Genomic DNA, 19015 nt, shown 5'->3' with positions numbered 1-19015 from the left:
CATCCTTTAAATGCCAGTGAGCTTATTTTTCTCAAGTACTTAGCAAAAGGCCCTGGATCCCATTAGGGATGAAGTGAGGGAAGGGGGAGGAGAGGATGGCGCAGGCTCTCTGGGGTCAGGTTAGCTTGTCACGTAGCAAAGGTCAGCGCAGGGCCGCGATGGTTCCTTATCTCAAGGCATAAAATCTGGGCTGTGGGGCATGTGCAAATTCTTTTCTCCGGCGCGCTCCTGCGGGGCAGTGGGGTCTGGTGCTGTCCGGGGTCGGGTGGGGTGGGGTGGGAAGCCGGCGTCCCCAGGTTTGCAGAGCATCATCTCCTTCCCCACCGGGAGGTCGGGAGGCCGCGCCCACCCGGGCGAAATTTCCAGAGGCCCGAGGCGGGGATGCCGCGCAGGTCGACCTTAAAGGAGCCGGCTCGCTCAGCGCGAGGCCCCCGCGGCTTACTGGCTTCTATTCCCGGCTAAGCCAAGGTCACTCTTTAATACGGCCCGACCGAGCGGGCGTGCTGCGGGCGGCGACGGGCGAGCGAGCGGGCGGGCAGCGCGCACCTGCGGGCGAGCGGGCGAGCGGGCGAGCGGGCGGCCGCGGCCCCGAGGCGGGGCGGCTCCCGGCGAGGAGGCGCCGCGGCGCACGAGGCCGGCCGGCCGGCGGGGCGGGGGGATTCGCGGTGGGCGCGCCGCGGCGCCAGTGCGTCACGCCGGCGGAGGGACGGTGGGCTGCGGACGAGCCGCGCGTGCCGGGGTCGGCGGCGGCAACGGCGGCGGCGGGGAGCGGCCGCTCGGTCATTCGCGCTCCGCCTTCGGGCCCCCGCGGCGCGGCTGAGGTGAGTGCGCGGCGCGTGGCGGGCGAGGCCGAGCCGCGGGGCGGCCGCGGGCTTCCTCCGGTGGCGGCGACCCCAGGTGCGCCGGCCTCCATTTTGTGGAGGGGGGAAATGTCGCGCTCGCCCTCCCGGGGTCGCGGCGGGGACCGCGGCTGCCGAGCCGCCCCCTCCCGTGTCCCCACCTGGGATCCTCCGGGTAGCGGGACCCGCGCGGCGTGGGGGTGGGGCTCGGGCTCGGGCTCGGCCGCGCAGCACCTCCCTCTCGGCTTGCTCGCCCGCCCGGGACTAGGTATTGTATGGAGTCCTCGCTTCTCTTAGAATTCGGGTCACTGCCGTTCCGTTCCAGGGTTCTCAGCCGCCCATCACGCAGAGCTTGGAGAGAGAGAGAGAGAGAGGGAGAGAGAGAGGCCTGTGCCACCGGAGATGGGAGGATGGAGCGAGTCCGGGGTGGCTTGTGGCTCCGGGGTCTGGATCGTATTTTACTACGATTATTGTGCATGGGAAAGAATGACGGAATAGATGAATCCCTTCTGGGAATTTACGCGGGTGTCTTATCAAAAGTAGATTCTAACGTAACCACCTGATGCAGGTCTCCCTTTCCCCTTCAGTCGGTCCTTTTAAAAACCCAAATTAAACCGCGGTTACGAGAATTTTGTAGGGAATTGGGAGACACGCAGCTAAAAGATCACCCAGAGGAAGAGTTTAAATATAATTCTCTCAGAACTGTGAATGGCTCATTCCAAGATTCTTGAGTATATAGTAATTCTTGTTTAAATTTGTTTTATAAATGGGCTCCATGCCTTGGGTATTTTATCATTGCATCACAGGAGGGATTAACATCTGGATCCCTGGTTGTTGCATAATACACACATGTGAGCCCTGGAGGAAAATCTTCTAATGGCTCTGGATTTGTTGTGCTTTAAATTTTATTTATTTATTTTCATAAGAGCACATTGTAGGACGTATGTATAGGTAATCTGTTCAAACCATGTCTTGTTCTATGAAGTAATTACAAGGATTATTAATAGCTAATATGAAATAGATTTGGCTCAAGTATTTACAATTACTTTTAATCGTTACTTCTTTAGATTAGAGGACGTGGTGAAAGGTACCTAAGGGGAGTTCACTAGTAATAAAATTTCAGTACAAATGATGGCAGTCATGCATAGAAATTGAGGGGCTGTCATAGTGGATTCATCTTTAATTTATGAGGAGATCGGGTTGGTGAACCTAGATACAACCCTATGTGAGTCACCTGCCACTCCAATGATCATAAATTAAACCTGTACCTGTGAATTTTCTTGGTTCCAAGAGATTTGTTTCTAGTTATTTTGATGCTGTAGGTTGTTTCCATCCTTCAGTAAGACTGAGTCCAGTCCAGACTGAATGACTTGACACTGATTTGGAAGGGGAAAAAACAACTTAATGGCTGAATACTTTTGAAAGTAAAAGTTCCCCCATTACCCATGTGAATAAATGAAACTTTAAAAAATTAGCTAATTGTCTATAAACAAATGGTATTATTTTATGTGCCATCCCTGCAGAAATCCATGCTTCCTGTTAATGATGCTTGTTCCACAGTCAGTATTACAGAGGGGAAAGGCCCCTCAGATACTTAATTAAGTCTTTGTCTCTATTTAGGGGATTCAAGCAATGAAAGACTGTCAGCCAGGGGACTACAGGTGACCAGTTTGGACCTATTAAAGGGAGATGAAATATCTCCTTTCACTTGAAATCAAACAGATTCATACTTTTACATTGAACTTGTTAGTCTGTCGGGTGGCGTAGTTCTTAAACTTGGGACAGTTTGTGTTTAATTGAGGAGTCTGGAAGTGATGGAGTATGCTTTTTTTTTTTAATTATTATTTTATCATGAAGGTTGCTTAAGATTTTCAGTGATATGTTGTCAGTGACAGAGAAATCAAAATGGGATGTTTCTCCTTAAGCTTTCAAGCCTGTGTGTGTGTACTGTCAAGTCAACTGCCTAAAGAAATCAGGGTATTTATCTTCAAAAGGGGTTTACAGTGTAAGGGAGCCAAGTATTCAGTCAGTCAGGTTGAAAAGTGTCTGTCAAGGACAGTGTGGTAAAAAGATTGTCGGGAAGGTAAGTGGTTCAGTGGATGTCCTGTCCTGTTCCCTCACAGTTCTGTGTGTGTGTGTGTGTGTGTGTGTGTGTGAGAGAGAGAGAGAGAGAGAGAGAGAGAGAGAGAGGGAGAGAGACAGAGACAGAGACAGAGACAGGGACAGATTATTTGGGTCAAGATGATGATCAGATCACACACCAATAGGCTCTACTACCCTGTTTCTTTAACACTGAAGTTTATAAATTTTGTGTGCCTGCTGTAAAAAGGTATTTTCTCTTTCAAAGGCAGCATCACTAGGGTGTAATTAATCAAGAGAAAGGTGTGATGATTTGATGATGGTCAGGGAAAAGTCAAGAACCTGCTAAAACATCAGAAAATAACCTGAGTTTTGGCTAACCTGTTCTTTGGGCTAGAGGGATTTAGGTTAGAATGCTATTTTGCTTAGCTTTAGACGGCAGCAAAGATAGCTTCCATTCATTAAGCAATATTAAATGTCTCTCTTATGTTGTAGGAGATAAACTAGCCATTTCATTGAGAAGTCTGTAGTTTAATGAAACATTTTGAATTAAAACCTTAAAAATTCTTTAAAATACAAGCGTACATCTTTTTTTTTTTTTTTGAAAGTGAGTATTAGGAACAAATCAACTTAGTAAACATTTTTACAGAGTGCCAAGTTGCATGTTACCCTTTATTTGTGACTTTAGAAGTGTTAAAATAGTTTAATTTGGAAAATTCACCAGAGTAAGTATTTGAAATGAGTGAGCCAGACGCTTGTCTGGGACAAAAAGACAAATTTGCTGTGATTGAGAAATTTGCTCTATGGATGGGACAGACATTTTAGTGCTGTCCTGTAAGTAGACGAAGCCATTCAGAAGGGGCTGTTAACTCTGTATGAATGAAACCAGAGTGCTTTACAGAATAATAGTATGTTAGCTTGGTCTTGAACAACACATGAGATTCTTCCAGACGGTTTTTGGTGATGCAGGGTGTAGGGAGGCATGCTCCCACCTAGCAGGGACCCCTGAAGATGGAAGGTGCAGAGGCGAGGGTTCCGTTGTTGCACCTTGATCAGACTCATCCCTCCTCGCCTCCTTGCATCCCCATCCTGCTGGTCCTCCATACCTCCCTTCTACTACAGTGTCTTTTTTTTTTTTTTTGGAGACAGGGGTTTCAAAATGGGGAAAAAAATGAAAACTGGGGAAAAAGTATTGCTGTGGCAGGTAGTCAGTTGGGTCTGGGCCATAACAGTGCCAAGAGGAGTAAGAATACAAATAATTGATTGAATTTGGGCGTTTGCAATGTTTTTGGTAGCTGGAAGAATCAAGATATTAATGGATTGATAAAGTCAGAGCCAAATTTAGACATTAATCAGAATGGAGGGAAAGTCAGAGAGTTTGCCTTTGTTGTATGTAAATATATAGACAAAAGTGCATCCTTTTATAAAGCAATGGACTGGACTAGTAAGGAGTTCCACATACCAAATAGCACACACATACCCACAGTGTTTTTTAAAATTTAGGTTGGTTTCAGGTATAGCTGATGAGCTTATGCTGAGAACACACAGTCTGTCTTTTTCAATATGGTTTCACAAAGAAGGCAAAGAGGCCTAAGGTTGACCTTGGACTTGGTTGTCCTCTGCTTTTCCGTTTCTGTAAAGTGCCCGTGTCTCCAGCCTCAGTCTCCTTGCCTGTGAAAGTGTAGTTGGTTAGTCACTTTACTGTGACAACCAGAGATGACTCAGAGGCAAGGATCTGTGTTGGCTTGTTTCACAGGACGCAGTCCCTCATGGTGAGGAAGGTGTGCTGCAGTGGCTTGGGGTGTGAGAGCTGGTAATGATTCGCTTACTGTGGCATGTCAGAAGGGAGAGCAGGAGACTGGCAGCTGCCTAACCCTTCCAAAACAGTGCCACCCGCCTGGGACTAGAAGTCAGGTCCAAGCCATACAAATAATGACACACCTAGCTAAAAGATTCTGCTGCCGGCAGAATTACATGTGATGGCATACCTGAAGGAGACTGGGAGTGTTACCATCAATGACATGAGGGTAATCCCAAGGGACCTTAGTCTCTCTCCTCCCTGTTGCTGTCTCCACGTGCACCTCCGTAGCACATGTGGTTGAAGGACACTAACACAATAATTTCCTTTTGTTATCCACAAATGATTTGTTTTTATTTTTTAAAAGATTTATTTATTATATCTAAGTACACTGTAGCTGTCTTCAGATGCACCAGAAGAGGGCGTCAGATCTCATTACAGATGGTTGTGAGCCACCATGTGATTGCTGGGATTTGAACTCAGGACCTTTGGAAGAACAGTTGGTGCTCTTACCCACTGAGCCATCTCTGCAGCCCTTGTTTTTATTTTTTATTTCATGTGCATTGCTACACGTGTCTGTGTGAGGGTGTCAGATACCTGAGAACTGGAGTTTCAGAAAGTAGTGACTGGGCTCTGGAAGAGGAGTCGTTGCTCTTAACCCTGAGCCATCTCTTTAGTTAGTTAGTTAGTTTGTTTGTTTCTCTCTTTCTCTCTCTCTTTTTTTTTTTATTTATTTTTATTTTATTTTTTTTTTTGAGACAGGGTTTCTCTGTATAGCCCTGGCTGTCCTGGAACTCAATCTATAGACCAGGCTGGCCTCGAACTCAGAAATCCGCCTGCCTCTTCCTCTCAAGTGCTGGGATTAAAGGCGTGCGCCACCACTGTCTGGCTGTGTTTATCTTTTGAGCCTGTCTTATGTTACTCAGTCATTTTCAGTTCCATCCATTTCCCTGAAAATGATGAAAGTTCATTCTCTTTCTTTTTAAAGATTTATTTATTTTTATTTATGTAAGTACACTGCAGCTGTCTTCACACACACCAGAAGAGCAGTAGAGTGCATCGGATCCCACTACAGATGGTTGTAAGCCATCATGTGGTTGCTGGGAATTGAACTCAGGACCCTTGGAAGAACAGTCAGTCCTCTTAACTGCTGAGCCATCTCTCCAGCCCAAGTTCATTCTTCTTTATGGCTGAGTAATACCTCACTGTGCATATAGACCACATAGTCTTTACCCATTCCATTTGTCTGTAAGTAGGCTATTTTAAAGGGCTCTAATACATATGGGTGTGTAGGTCTCTGGTCTGCTGACTTGGATTCTGTTGGGTATCTACCCAGGAATTCCTGGTGTGGCAGGATGCTGTGATAGTTTCCTTTAGGTTTTTTCCTTCAGGAATTCCCACCCTGGTTTCCGCCATGGTGGCAGCAGTATGCTCCCTCTGCATTCCTACCCGCATTTGTTTTTCTTGGTGACTTTGGCTCCTGGAGTCTCGGTATGCTTTTTGTTTTGCATTTCCTTTATTGGTTTTATTTATTTTTATTTTTATTTTTTTTTTTGGGGGGGTGGCTTTTTGAGACAGGCTCTGTGTAGCGCTGGCTGTCCTGGAACTCACTCTGGACCAGGCTGGCCTCAAACTCAGAAATCCGCTTGCCTCTGCCTCCCAAGTGCTGTGATTAAAGACGTGCACCACCACTGCCCGTGGATTTATTTCTATTACTTAGGCTCACAAGTAGAAAACAGTGAAATGCTAGGCTCATACTCTAATTCTGGCTTTTAGGAAGCTGAAGCAGGAGGATGGCTGTGAGATTGAGGCTGGCCTTGACTTCACAGTGAGTTTGGGTTGCAGAGTTGAGATTCTTTCTCAAAAAGAAAGAATAGGGAAAAATAGCTAATGTCAGCAAATAGCATTGACATTTTAGATGTCCTGAATCTTGGCTTTTTATATGTAAGAGTATTTGCTGTTGATTTCTTTTCTCTTCTTTCTTTCTGTTATTGTTTTTTGTTTTTTTGAGACAGGGTTTTTCTGTATGTTGTTGATTTCAAACCCTAAAAGTCGAGTTAAAGCTTGTCTGTGTGTGCTTCATGTGACCATCGCTGTGGTTAGGAGCATGGACTGCTCTGGCAGGTTTCTATTACCCACTTCCAGTGACTCACAGCAACCTATAATGCCAGCACAGAGAATTTAGTGTGCATGCCTGCTCAGAAACACTGCCCTTCCACACCTCCTACTTCCAATGGCTCACAATGGCTTATAATGCTAGCACAGGGGGTCCAGTGTGTGTGTGTGTGCAGAAACACCCACCTCCCCACTCCCACTCAACAGAACTAAAAACAACAAATTTTAAAAATTTTTACCTGGAAAATACTTTTTCTGTACCTTTATCCTGTAAAAATGGGGGTGGGAGGGTTTATAAAAGTATAGTGTAGTTAATAAAACAATCATTGATATGGAGTTAGAGTTTTATGTTCAATACTTGTTTTTATTTTTTTTAAGATTTATTTATTATATATAAATACACTGTAGCTGTCTTCAGACACACCAAAAGAGGGCATCAGATCTCATTACAGATGGTTGTGAGCCACCATGTGGTTGCTGGGATTTGAACCCATGACCTCTGGAAGAGCAGTCAGCGCCCTTAATTGCTGAGCCACTCTAGCCACTTGTGTTCAATAGTTTTATGTTAACTTAACACAAGCTAAAGTCATCGGAGCAGAGGGAACCTCAGTAAAGAAAGTATCTGGCTATGAGCAAACCTATAGGGCATTTTCTTAATGATCAGTGGGTGAAGGAGCCACCCCCGTGGGGGTGGTGCCACCCCCGGGCTGGTCTTCCTGGGGTCTATGAGAAAGCACGTTGAGTAAGCAGAGGGGGCAAGCCAGTGAGTAGCATCCCTTCCACGGCGTCTGCATCTGTTCCTGCCTTCAGATCCTCTCTCCCGGAGTTCCTGTCCTTTCTTTAGTGATGAATTATGGATGTGGAAACAAGCCAGATAAACCCATTCCTCTCCAAGTTGCCTTTTCCTCCCCAAAAGAATGTCCACTGGTGCTTCATGACAGCAGTAGTAACTCTTAACTAGTACAGAAGTTGGCACCAGGGTAGTGGGTGTTGCTGTGACAAACCTGACTATGTGTTTTGGGGGGGAACTTTGGGCTAAAAAAGCCATTGAGTGTTCAAAGCACAATGAGCTGTTCTGTGGGAGCTTGGAAGATAAAAATGCTGAGAGCAGTACACAAGATGAAGGCCTACCTTGTGTAGTTTCAAAGATTTATTTATTTATTACATGTAAGTACACTGTAGCTGTCTTCAGACACACCAGAAGAGGGAGTCAGATCTTGTTACGGATGGTTGTGAGCCACCATGTGGTTGCTGGGATTTGAACTAAGGACCTTTGGAAGAGCAGTCGGGTGCTCTTACCTGCTGAGCCATCTCACCAGCCCCCCCCCTTGTGTAGTTTCAGAGGGAAATTTGTATGAAGTGATTAACAAACTGCTCAAGTAAAGCCTTTGCCTTGCTGTAGCAGTAGTGAATGCTGGTCAGCTAGGGTTGAAGAGTCAGAGACACCAGTGGGCTGGAGAGATGGCTCAGTGGTTAAAAGCACTGACTGCTCTTCCAGAGGACCTGAGTTCAATTCCCAGCACCCACATGGTGGCTCACAACCATCTGTAAAGGGGATCCGATGCCCTCTTCTGGTGTGTCTGAAGACAGCAACAGTGTACTCACATGCATGAAATAAATAAATCTTTTGAGAGAGAGAGAGAGAGAGAGAGAGAGAGAGAGAGAGCGAGCGAGCAGCATCATTGAGGTGAAGTCTTCTGGGAAGTGTTACTCCAGGATCATCATCTATGTTCCAGAGGACACTAGGTTGTACCTTGTGCTGGCAGCAGAACTTGATAGTGTAAGCGTCACCCAGGTACTACTGGTTTTGAAGGCATTAAAGCGTTGTGAAGAACAGCACTGTTGCTCTTGCAGAGGACTTGGTTTCAGCTTCTAGCACCCACATGGTGGCTCACAGCCATCTGTAACTTCAGTTCCAGGGGATGCTCTCTCTGATTTCTGCAGGCACAGGCATGCAGGTGACACACACACCGCTGGCAACCCCCAGCCCTCACACATACAGCTTGGTGTGGTTCATATTGAATATAGTATTTCATAGCTCTCAGAGTTTCATTTTTCTCTTTTCTTTGGCAGTGGATGATTTAAAGATTATCATGTAATTTTAGCAAATCTGATTTTTTTCCCCTTAGCTCTATTTTGAATAATTTACTAAGGAAGTAATTGGTAGACATTTTATTTTGTCAGTTTTTAACTTCTACTTTAAAATATATAGCCTTATTATTTTACTTTCTTTTAGGGGTAGGGTAGACTTATGTAGCCCAGTAGTTACATAGCAGGTTCCTCCAGGATAGAAAGAGTCTGTCCTTCACTGAAGTTCATTCAGAGAAGAAGTCAACAATTCAAAATAGCCTCAAGAAGTTCCTGAAACCTACGGGATTCACCAGTCCCAACTTTCTACAAATATATATGAACCGCAAAGAATATATAAACAGCAAAGACGGTGGTCCTCCCCCCCCCCTTTTTTTTTTTTTTTTTTTTTTTTGGTTTTTTGGTTTTTTTGAGACAGGGTTTCTCAGTGTAGCTCTGGCTGTCCCGGAACTCACTCTGTAGACCAGGCTGGCCTCGAACTCAGAAATCCGCCTGCCTCTGCCTCCCCAGTGCTGGGATTAAAGGCATACGCCTCCACATCCGGCTCGCGGTTGTTCCTCTTAGACAAGACAAGCTACAGAGAAAACTGTTGAGACAAACCTGTCTGCTTGCAAGGAGCAGCCCCAAAAGAAGCAGGGACCAGCCAGGCAGCCTGAAAGTGAAAGACCCACAACGTGAGGACTCCCTCACGTTCTGACTCAGGAGAGGCGACACCCCAAAATCACCAACAAGAAACGGTCTTGCTGCAACTGCAAGAGGATTTTTATTCGAGAGCGTTCTCGGGCCCATGGTCATACACCATGCAGGGGTAGAGGACCATGGCGCTCCGAGTAGCTGTATAAGGGGGTATTTAAAGGAAGAAACCACAACTCAAGGAAGTGGGGAGGGCGTTGTTGGAAAAATACCAAAGATACCAGTTAAGAGTCACAAGGAAGTGTAAAGTCACAGGAGTCACAGAGAATACCTGGTAATTGTTTTGGTTAACTCTCAGTTTCTAAGAGCCCCTAACAATAGCACATTTGCATGGCAGTTTCCTGCGTTGGTCAGGGTGACTTTCTTTGAATGAACACTCTTTGAACCCAGGAAGCAGGTAGGTGGAGGAAGGAATGTCGCTATCAAGGTATGATTAGCATACCTTGCAGCAATGAGTCACAAGGTCACATTCCCAAGCCTCATCCTAAAGGCCTAGAATTTTGTTACTTCTTCAAAAGTAGCCCAGACTAGCTAACTGCCGAGAAGAAACAGACCAGCTGAGCTCCTTGGAAGAGGTTTGGACCAATAGAGCTACCTGGAAAGGAATCCTCCAATCTGGTGAGCTGCCTGCAATCTGTGCAGTAGGCCCCAGGTTCCCAGCTTTTGTGAGCTGTCCCCTGTTGCAGGGCATTTTGGTGATGCTGCTGTCTTTGAGTCATTTGTGCCCCTTTATCTAACTCCGGTAAAACTCATGGGTTCACCAAATTGTATTTTGGCAGTATACATACTCTGGTCTGTAGTGGGCTCCCTATCTTGGGTGAGTAGGGGTGTGTGTTGTTTTGTTGTGTTATGTTATGCTTGTATGTCACACAATACCCAGGGTAGCCTCCAACTTAGCCGTGTAACCGAGGAAAACTTGGAACATCTGACTCTTGTTTGTACTAGTGACACGCTGAGGTTACAGATAGGAGCCACCAACTCCACTCAAGCAATGCGGAAGATGGCATTCAGAGCTCTGTACTTGCTAGTCAAGTATTCTGCCGGCTGAGTTAGAACCTCTGGCTAAGGTGTTGTAACCTTTTAAAAGTTCTGAATACAGTGTACGAACCAGAAAGCCTAAGGAAACTACAGTGCAAGGTTTAAAAAATTAACTTATTAGGAATGATTAAGCAATATGGTTATTATGGTCTTTAGTAACTGAGTCACATTTAGGTACGTTGTGGTCTGTGCCTGCCTGGCTCTGCCTACCTCTGGGGTCATTCTGAGAAACAAATTGGTAATATGTGTAGGATGTTTAGCACAATGTCTGGTACAGTGTAAGTGACAAGTGCATTCTGAGCTTAAAAATAATTATAAATGAAAACTTGAGAACATAATCCAGACTTTTCTTTTTTTCCAGATTCTATTTCCCAGCAAGCTCTAGTGTTTAAAGGAAAGTAAGCAAGTACAGACAAGTCACTGATTAGAACAGACAGCAGAAATCATTTAATTGCTCCTTAGTTTTTAATGTGTATGAACAATGGATTCTGCTTTTCTGAGTTTTGAGCTTAGTAAGATAAATGAATAAGGAAAAATGAACCCCATTGCTATTAATTTACAGTTATCACCAGACCCTGTATCTGTAGAGTCAACCTATCTCAGGTCTACGGTTAGAAACTCCTAACTGCTGCTACACTGATCATGCCCGGACCTCTTATTATTCCCTAAGCAAGACGGTTTAACAACTAGTTACATTTTCAGTATTATAAGTAACCCAGAGATTATTTAAAGTCTGAAGGAAGATATGCATAGATAATCTCCCAATGCTATGGCATCTCATACAAGAAACTTGAATCTCTAGATCTTTAGGCTGAGAATGAGTCCTGAAGGATAACTCTCTATGCACGAGATACTGACAACGTCCCTTCATCTTGTGTCTCTTCAGTTCTTCCAGTGAATCTACCCTGTGTACAGCTGCTGGGGAAACTGTCTTAAAACAGCTTTGAGTGCTCTCCCTGCTCAGAGTACGCAATGGCTTTCTGCTAATGTGCCCAATAAGGTCAAGGATTCTGTAGTATAGTATTTGTGGGGGTTTCAATGGGAATGGCCTCATAGGCTCATAGATTTGAATGCTTGGTCGTTAGGGAGTGGCGCTGCTTGAGAGGGATAAGAAGGTGTGGGCTTGCTGGAGGAAGTGTGTAGGAGGTGGGGCTGACGCTCTGATCAGGAATCTGCCTGTGGCCCGATCAGTTCTTGATTGATCAATAAAAATGCTAGCAGCCAGTGACTGGGTGAAAGAGGTGAGACTTCCAGGTTCCTGCAGGCAGGCTAGCAGACACAGGAGGAGAAAAGAGGATTTGCCATGCTTCAGAGGGAAAGAGAGCCACCAGCCATGTGAGATCTGGGGTAGAATGGCCATTGGCCACTTCCCTGACTGGGCCTGGGTAGCAGGTGGAAGATTAGAAACATAGCTAAGCTGAGCAAGGAGAAGATAGCTGGGCAACTAAGTTGAGGGCAGAATTAGGAGGTGTTGAGCTGGGAGTAAAGAAGATAAGGGCATGTTAGCTGTGGGAGGCTTAGTGTCCAGCCATTGAACTAAAACGCTTATTAAAAATAAGTGTGGGGCTGGCGAGATGGCTCAGTGGGTAAGAGCACCCAACTGCTCTTCCGAAGGTCCAGAGTTCAAATCCCAGCAACCACATGGTTGCTCACATCCATCCGTAACGAGATCTGGCGCCCTCTTCTGGAGTGTCTGAAGACAGCTACAGTGTACTTATATATAATAAATAAATAAATCTTAAAAAAAAAATAAGTGTGTATATATGTGTGTGTGTGATAGAGAGTCTGTCTGTCTTTCATCCGTGGATATGGGAGGTTCCTGGGCGGGTGCTAATCGTTCAAGAACCAATCAGGCAACAGGACCTTCAGCATTCACAGGCAGATCCCCATCAGAGCATCAGAACCACCCCTACATACTTCTTCCAGTAAGCCACACCTCCTAGTCCATCTCCCTAATGACCAAGCATTCAAATATGTGAAATGTGTACACAGAGCGATTGGTGTAGCAGAAACTGTACACTATAGAAGTGTGTCATTGGAGGTGGGTATTGGTTTTCGAAAGCTCAAGCCAGGCCAGTGACTTTCTCTTGCCTGCTGCCTTCATTTCCAGATATAGAACTGTAAACTACCATGTCTTTCTGTGTGCTGCCATGTTCCCCACCATGAGGATAGTGAACCAACCTGAGAAATTGTAAGCCAGTCCCAGTTAAACGCTCTCTTTCCATAAGAGTTGCCATGGTCATGGTGTCTCTTCACAGCAATTGAACCCTGACTAAGACAGTGTTGACAGTCTGCTCTTGTCTGACCTGTTTACTTTCTGCATTTCTGTGCTCAGATGTCTTTATGTATCTTAGCTGCCTTGGTGAATCCAAGCACTCGCCTTTTTCTCTGCTTTCTGGCTTCTGTCTGGGTCTCTCCTTCTTGGTGCTTTCATTTATAGACTGTATTTTCAGGGATCATTTCTACAGTCCTTTAAACATGTTCACCAAGTCATTCATTGCTTAGATTGTTTTGAAGTTACATAGGAAACCTACCATCTGTTTTCTCTTCTATGAACCTGCTGTGAGAAATGAGCGAATATTTTTTCTTAGGTAAATAAGCCCTTGTGTGTTTGCAAGGGGGCAGTAAGAGCAGATGTGTATGTAGGGCTGTTGCAGCGGTAGTGAGTTAATCTGCTCTAAACTCCCGGTGGGTGTGCCCACGCTTCTCACTACCACCCCAATGTTCTGGATTCCCAAAAGAAAGAAACACATACACAGCCTTACATTTTAAATACCTTAAACAGCTCATGGCTGGGCCACTTCCCAACTCCCTGTGGCTAACACACTCCTCTCTGATATTCCTTAGTTAATACTTACTAAATCTCTGTATTTTTTAAATAACATCTATATGTTCTGTTTGTTTGTTTGTTTTCGAGACAGGGTTTCTCTGTATAGTCCTGGCTGTCCTGGAACTCACTCTGTAGACCAGGCTGACCTCAAACTCAGAAATCCGCCTGTCTCTGCCTCCCAAGTGCTGGGATTAAAGGCGTGCGCCACCACCGCCTGGCTTTTTTTTTTTTTTTAAAGATTTATTTATTTCATGTATGTGAGTATATCGTCACTGTCTTCAGACACGCCAGAAGAGGGCATCAGATTCCCATTGCAGATGGTTGTGTGAGCCACCATGTAGTTGCTGGGTATTGAACTCAGGACCTCTGGAAGAGCAATCAGTGCTCTTAACTGCTGAGCCATCTCTCCAGCTCCTAAATCTATATTTTATCTTTGCTACTCTGGACCCAGCTAGGCAGCCCTCCTGGGCTTTCCCCCTGCTCCCACATGTTGGCTACCTCCCTCCTGCACCTTTCCAGCATGGTCTGTCTCCAACATCCTTATCAGGGCAGACTCCCTTCTTCCTTTCTCGGTCCCTTACCAAGGATCCTAAAAGTCCCACCTCTGTCTCCCTGCCTACTGCCAGTAACTTACAGTCAAAAAACAACTAGGGACAGTTTTCCTTTAGTCCTCTGTGCGGGGCACTGAAAACAGGTTTTTGGGTAACATAATTAGCATGAGAACACAAACCACTCCATACTGTGTCTCCAAAATGAAGACTGCAGAGGCCTGGACTGGGGAGGGAAATGGCCAGGCTGTGGTTCGGAGACTGTTGTGTTTCAAGTATTTGTATAGAGTCGGAGTTCTTGGTTGTGCTCTTTAGGTGTTGAGTAAGCTTTATTTCACTGTGGCATAATGAGTTTATCAGCTTAAAAGGTTCTTAGTTCAGAGGCTTTTCAGTTTGTGGCTTTTTAACTGGTGTCTTTGTGATGATGTAGTGCGTCATTGCTAGAGCAAAGCTGCCTACCTTTGGCAATTGGGGCAAACAGAGAAAAGGGAGCTGGGGTACCACCATTTCATTCCAGTATCCATGCGTCTAGTGATGGAACTTCCTCCCACTAGATCCTGCCTCTTGAAGGTTCCGCTGGTTCCCACTGGTGCCGCAGGCTACTTACCGAGCATTTGACCAATCATGGCCATTTAGCACAGACTTTAGAGAGTAGGATTGTGGGATGGTAGTGATTGTAGTAATCCATAAATAGGCCAAAATGAAGCTCTGTGTTTTCTTTTTGTTTCTCTTGTGAACTAGATACATTCCTTTACATATAAAGCAAGCTTTGTGGCTCTGAATGAGACAAATGTCTGTGGTATTTTATGGTAAAGATAGTGGAAACACTAAGTGTATTGTTTGTATTTCTGTTACAGAACTAGTCTTGGAGGCCATACTAAACCCTTATCGAATTTATAAATCCCAAAAAAGTCAGATGTGATTATATGATAAAGAGACCAGGTATAAAAGCAAGTTCGGGATTTAATATTGAAGTGGACACTGTCTTATGGGGGCCCTTTAAGCCCTTTCTCTGGGCTTGGTTCATTGCTTCTGTGAGCTTGCAAGCAAGTGTTTGGTAATCTGTCATGGAGCTCTGGAGTTGCTCTTGTCCTAGAGGCAAGGACGGTGGGTACTTAATAGAAAGAACAGCATGTATTTAAGTGGAAGCTTCAGTTACAGTTCATGTCTTTCTGTATTTCAGGTCATTTATTAAGTTATTGTTAAACTTTGAAATGTATCAGGAGTATAAGAAGCCGTCCCTGTATCCTGGTCATAGTGCAGGATGAGTAAGGAGGAATTATCAGCCACTCCCGGCACAGCCACATAATGCTTGTGTTCTGACTGTACGACATCTTATTTCAGCCATGTGAGTCGGGCTCTGCTTCCACCAGAACCCCCAAGTTCCTCTCTGCCTTCTTTAGAGGTAGGACGGAGACTGCCTGTTACCCATACATCGAAGAGAGGCTGAGCTACAGAGTGAGCTCGTGGAGGAGGGAGGCTCTGAATGCAGTCTGTGCTCTTGTGTTCTTCCCCAGGGTCCTTTTTCATCAGGACTCAGTATTGTTAACAATACAGTGTGTGTTCTCAGACTTTTGTGTATACATTTATACTGATACTATTCATAATTTTTACAATGCATATGAAGTAGGCTTTTAAAAAGGAATTTGGCATTTTTTGGTGTTAATTTTTTTCTGTATTAAAAACTGTTCATCCAGGCGTGGTGGTGCACTTAGCAGGCAGAGGCAGGTGGATTTCTGAGTTTGAGGACAGCCAGGGCTACACAGAGAAACCCTGACTTGAACCCCCCCCCCCCCCAAAAAAAAAATTCTGTTCATGTTCTTTGCCAATGTTTATGCATTTTAGCTTTAAAAATACTTTGTATTAGTTGATTAGCCCCTGTGGATTATGGGCACACTGATTATAATTTTCTTTCTTTCTTTTGTTTTTGGTTTGGTTTTCCTTTTTTTGTTTTTGTTTTTGTTCTTTCGAGACAGGGTTTCTCTGTGTAGCCCTGGCTGTCCCGGAACTCACTCTGTAGACCAGGCTGGCCTTGAACTCAGAAATCCGCCTGCCTCTGCCTCCGGAGTGCTGGGATTAAAGACCTGTGCTACCACTGCCCAGCACCTGTGACTCTCCTGTTTTTAGATATGTTTTTAGTATTTTGACTTAGAGTGTTAGTGTTGCCCAGGCTCACCTCAAGGCCCTGAGCTCAAGGGATTCTTAAACTTCATGCTCTCTAGTAGCTGATCATAGGCAGCCAGCCTCCCGGAGCCGAGCCGAGCTGGGACAGAGATGCAAGCTTTTATCATGCTCAGCAGCTAGTCTGTTCATTTCTGCCCCAACGGAGGCCCTTCTCCTTTTTATGCTCCATAGCTTCAGTATTTGCCTAAGGTCACACAGCTGAATTCAGTCAGTTTGGCTCCTGGGCACATGGCATTAGCCAGTGTAGACCACATAGCATACAAAATGCTAGTTCTTTCATGTTTAAATCATTTTTCCTCCCAAGAATTTTCCTGGACATGAAGAGAGAATTAAACCTTTAGTTAGAATATTTCTAAAAATACTTTTGAGAAGAGTATTTACATTTAAGACTTTCCTGATAGGGTCCCCATCATCATCTGTGTTTTTAGAAATGTTCACTGCTGTCATCAAAAGAGCATACATTGACTGGAGTCAGTTACCTCTGCTGCATACTAGTTGTATGCCCTTGAAAAGGAAATTGTGTTTTTACTTTATCTGTCAAATGAATGTATGATATGTACTATAGGGTTTGCAATACAAATATTGGAGGCAGCAGGTATAAATGTTATTTAAGATCTTAACCATCGGGCTGGAGAGATGCATCGCTCAACAGTTAAGGGCACTGACTGCTCTTCCAGAGGTCCTAAGTTCAAATCCCAGGAACCACATGGTGGCTCACAACCATCTGTAATGAGATCATATGTCCTCTTCTGGTGTGTCTGAAGACAGCTACAGTGTACTCATATAAATGAAATAAATAAATCTTTAAAAATAAAAAAACCCTTAACCACCCACCTACAAACTTAGATGTGGTCCTTACCCAACTGTAAGCAAATCTTTTACAGGGACTAGAAAGGGCTTGCTGAGCACTGCCGAGGACCACGTAGTTTTGGGTAGTAGTAGCTTTTCAGTTATTTCATTATTGGCACACTTAACTTCTTGGCTCTCATGGGAAGGTGAGTGTTTGGATACGTCTAGGGCATCTAGGACTTAGGGCCTGTGGAGGACATGGGGAGAAGAAAAAGGTAATGCAAAGAGATGGGTTGAGGTGGTGTAGAACAGAGCTTGTGTTGGTTAGGGAACAAAATCAGGGAGAAAAGGGAGTAAACACTCATGGTTAGAAACTGGCTTTCTGTGTGAGGCCGAGAAAGCATTACTGATCGATGTCTAGAAACCTCAGGTGACCTTGAAGAAGAAATCATGTGAGTCAGGACAGGGTCATGACTTGGATGGGTTGAGATAATTGTTTCTCTGAGAATTCTTTCACCTCAGATATGTTTGTACCTTGATTTGGGCTTCTCAGAAGCCCCCAATCAGTAGCAGAAGCCTGTGGAAATCCTGTAATAATTCTGGAACCAATATCAAGATACACTTCTCTCAGTTTTTATGGTCCAGTAGACTGGCAGTCATCAACAGTAAGTAGAGGGAAAAATTACACTGATAGATCTTTTTCCTGCTCTACTTTTTCATATTGCCTAAGAACCTTCATTCTGTTGTGTAGTTTTATAAATTTAGGGGATGGCCGGCCATGGTGGCACGCACCTTTAATCACAGTACTCGAGAGGCAGAGGCAGGTGGATCTCTGAGTTTGAGGAGAGCCTGGACTACAGAATCGAATCCAGAACAGCCAGGGCTCCACAGAGAAAAACTCTGTTTGAGAAAAAAATAAATAAAAAGAAAAAAAAATCCAAGAGAAGGGTGAAATTACTGCCAGGTAAAGATAGAGCGTCTTGGGCTGGCCTTGGGATTCTTTTGTGAGAGGTCTGCTTATGTTTCTGTACAGCTTTGCCAAGATTCTCCAGCTTAACATTTAATTTATGAATTAATTTGGACAATTTTTACACTTCAGTGCCCATTCTATGTCCGGCTTTTGATGAGCTAGTTGGCTTATGGCCCCATTAAGCTTTCTCAGTCATGTAGAATCTGTTAAGGCCTTACATGGGCAGAGCTCAAAGTACTTGACAGGATTTGACCTGACAGCTTTACAGTTATATAACAGAACAGAAGCTTAAAAACAAGAGGGAGAATCAAGGGGTTTATCATAGCATCCTCCCTCCCCCAAACCTCTTACCTTCCTCATTTTTGTAAGAGCCGTTATAATGCCAGTAGTTTATGTAGCCCTAAGTCATTCACTCAGATTTTTTCTGGTTCTAAGAATTTAGAGGTTTGAAAGGTCTTTAGGATTAGCCTTTCCAGTTGCATCGAATTACTAATGCCATTGTAGAAGCCTGAAGACGGTAAGTAACTTGTGTATGACTGTAAAGGTAGTGGTAGGGCTGACCCAGGGTCACAGAGTTCCAATTCCAGTGTTCTTTCTAATGTAGTGTGTGTATAGAATATTAAATTATGAAATAGTTAAAACTTAATGAAACATTTAACTGAAAAAGTACTGACATGTGAATTTGCATATTAAATACAAATAAGTATAATGGAAAGTGTATTTTTGTTGCCTGGGCCCTTATTTTTTGTGCTTCATTAGTGGTGTGTACTGGTCAAGTTTCTTAAATTGTGACTCTCTTCACTACTAAAATGATGTCAAGCTGTACCTTAGAGATTTAGGAGAACTTTGAAATGATGCTCATGTGAACATTGAAATTATAACAGCTATAGATGTGTTAAATGTAAGACTATCTTAAAGTAGGAAGCACAGCTCAGGGTTTCGGGAGTTCAGTGTCGTTGAGAGTGGCTAATAAGAAAGTAGGAAGCACAGCTCAGGGTTTCGGAAGTTCAGTGTCGTTGAGAGTGGCTAATAAGAAAGTAGGAA

At 44.5% G+C, this 19015-nt stretch overlaps 1 protein-coding gene across 6 annotated transcripts in view; it reads left to right on the top strand.

Moving 5' to 3' along the window:
• Positions 1-261: 261 nt before the first annotated feature.
• Fam169a (family with sequence similarity 169 member A) overlaps positions 262-19015 on the top strand; it is a 59438-nt gene continuing 40684 nt past the window's right edge. The window contains exon 1 of one of the 6 annotated variants that reach the window (XM_029468558.2): positions 262-468. The gene's annotated coding sequence lies outside the window, so the exon portion shown is untranslated. The other 5 variants (XM_021180114.3, XM_085830897.1, XM_085830900.1 and 2 more) reach the window with 5 other exon arrangements.

This window comes from Mus caroli, unplaced genomic scaffold (genome assembly GCF_978045245.1).
Source record: "Mus caroli unplaced genomic scaffold, Mus_caroli_1 scaffold_15, whole genome shotgun sequence".
Lineage (NCBI taxonomy): Eukaryota > Metazoa > Chordata > Mammalia > Rodentia > Muridae > Mus > Mus caroli.
Note: the sequence above shows the minus strand (reverse complement) of the source record. Positions and strands in the feature narration are given on the sequence as shown.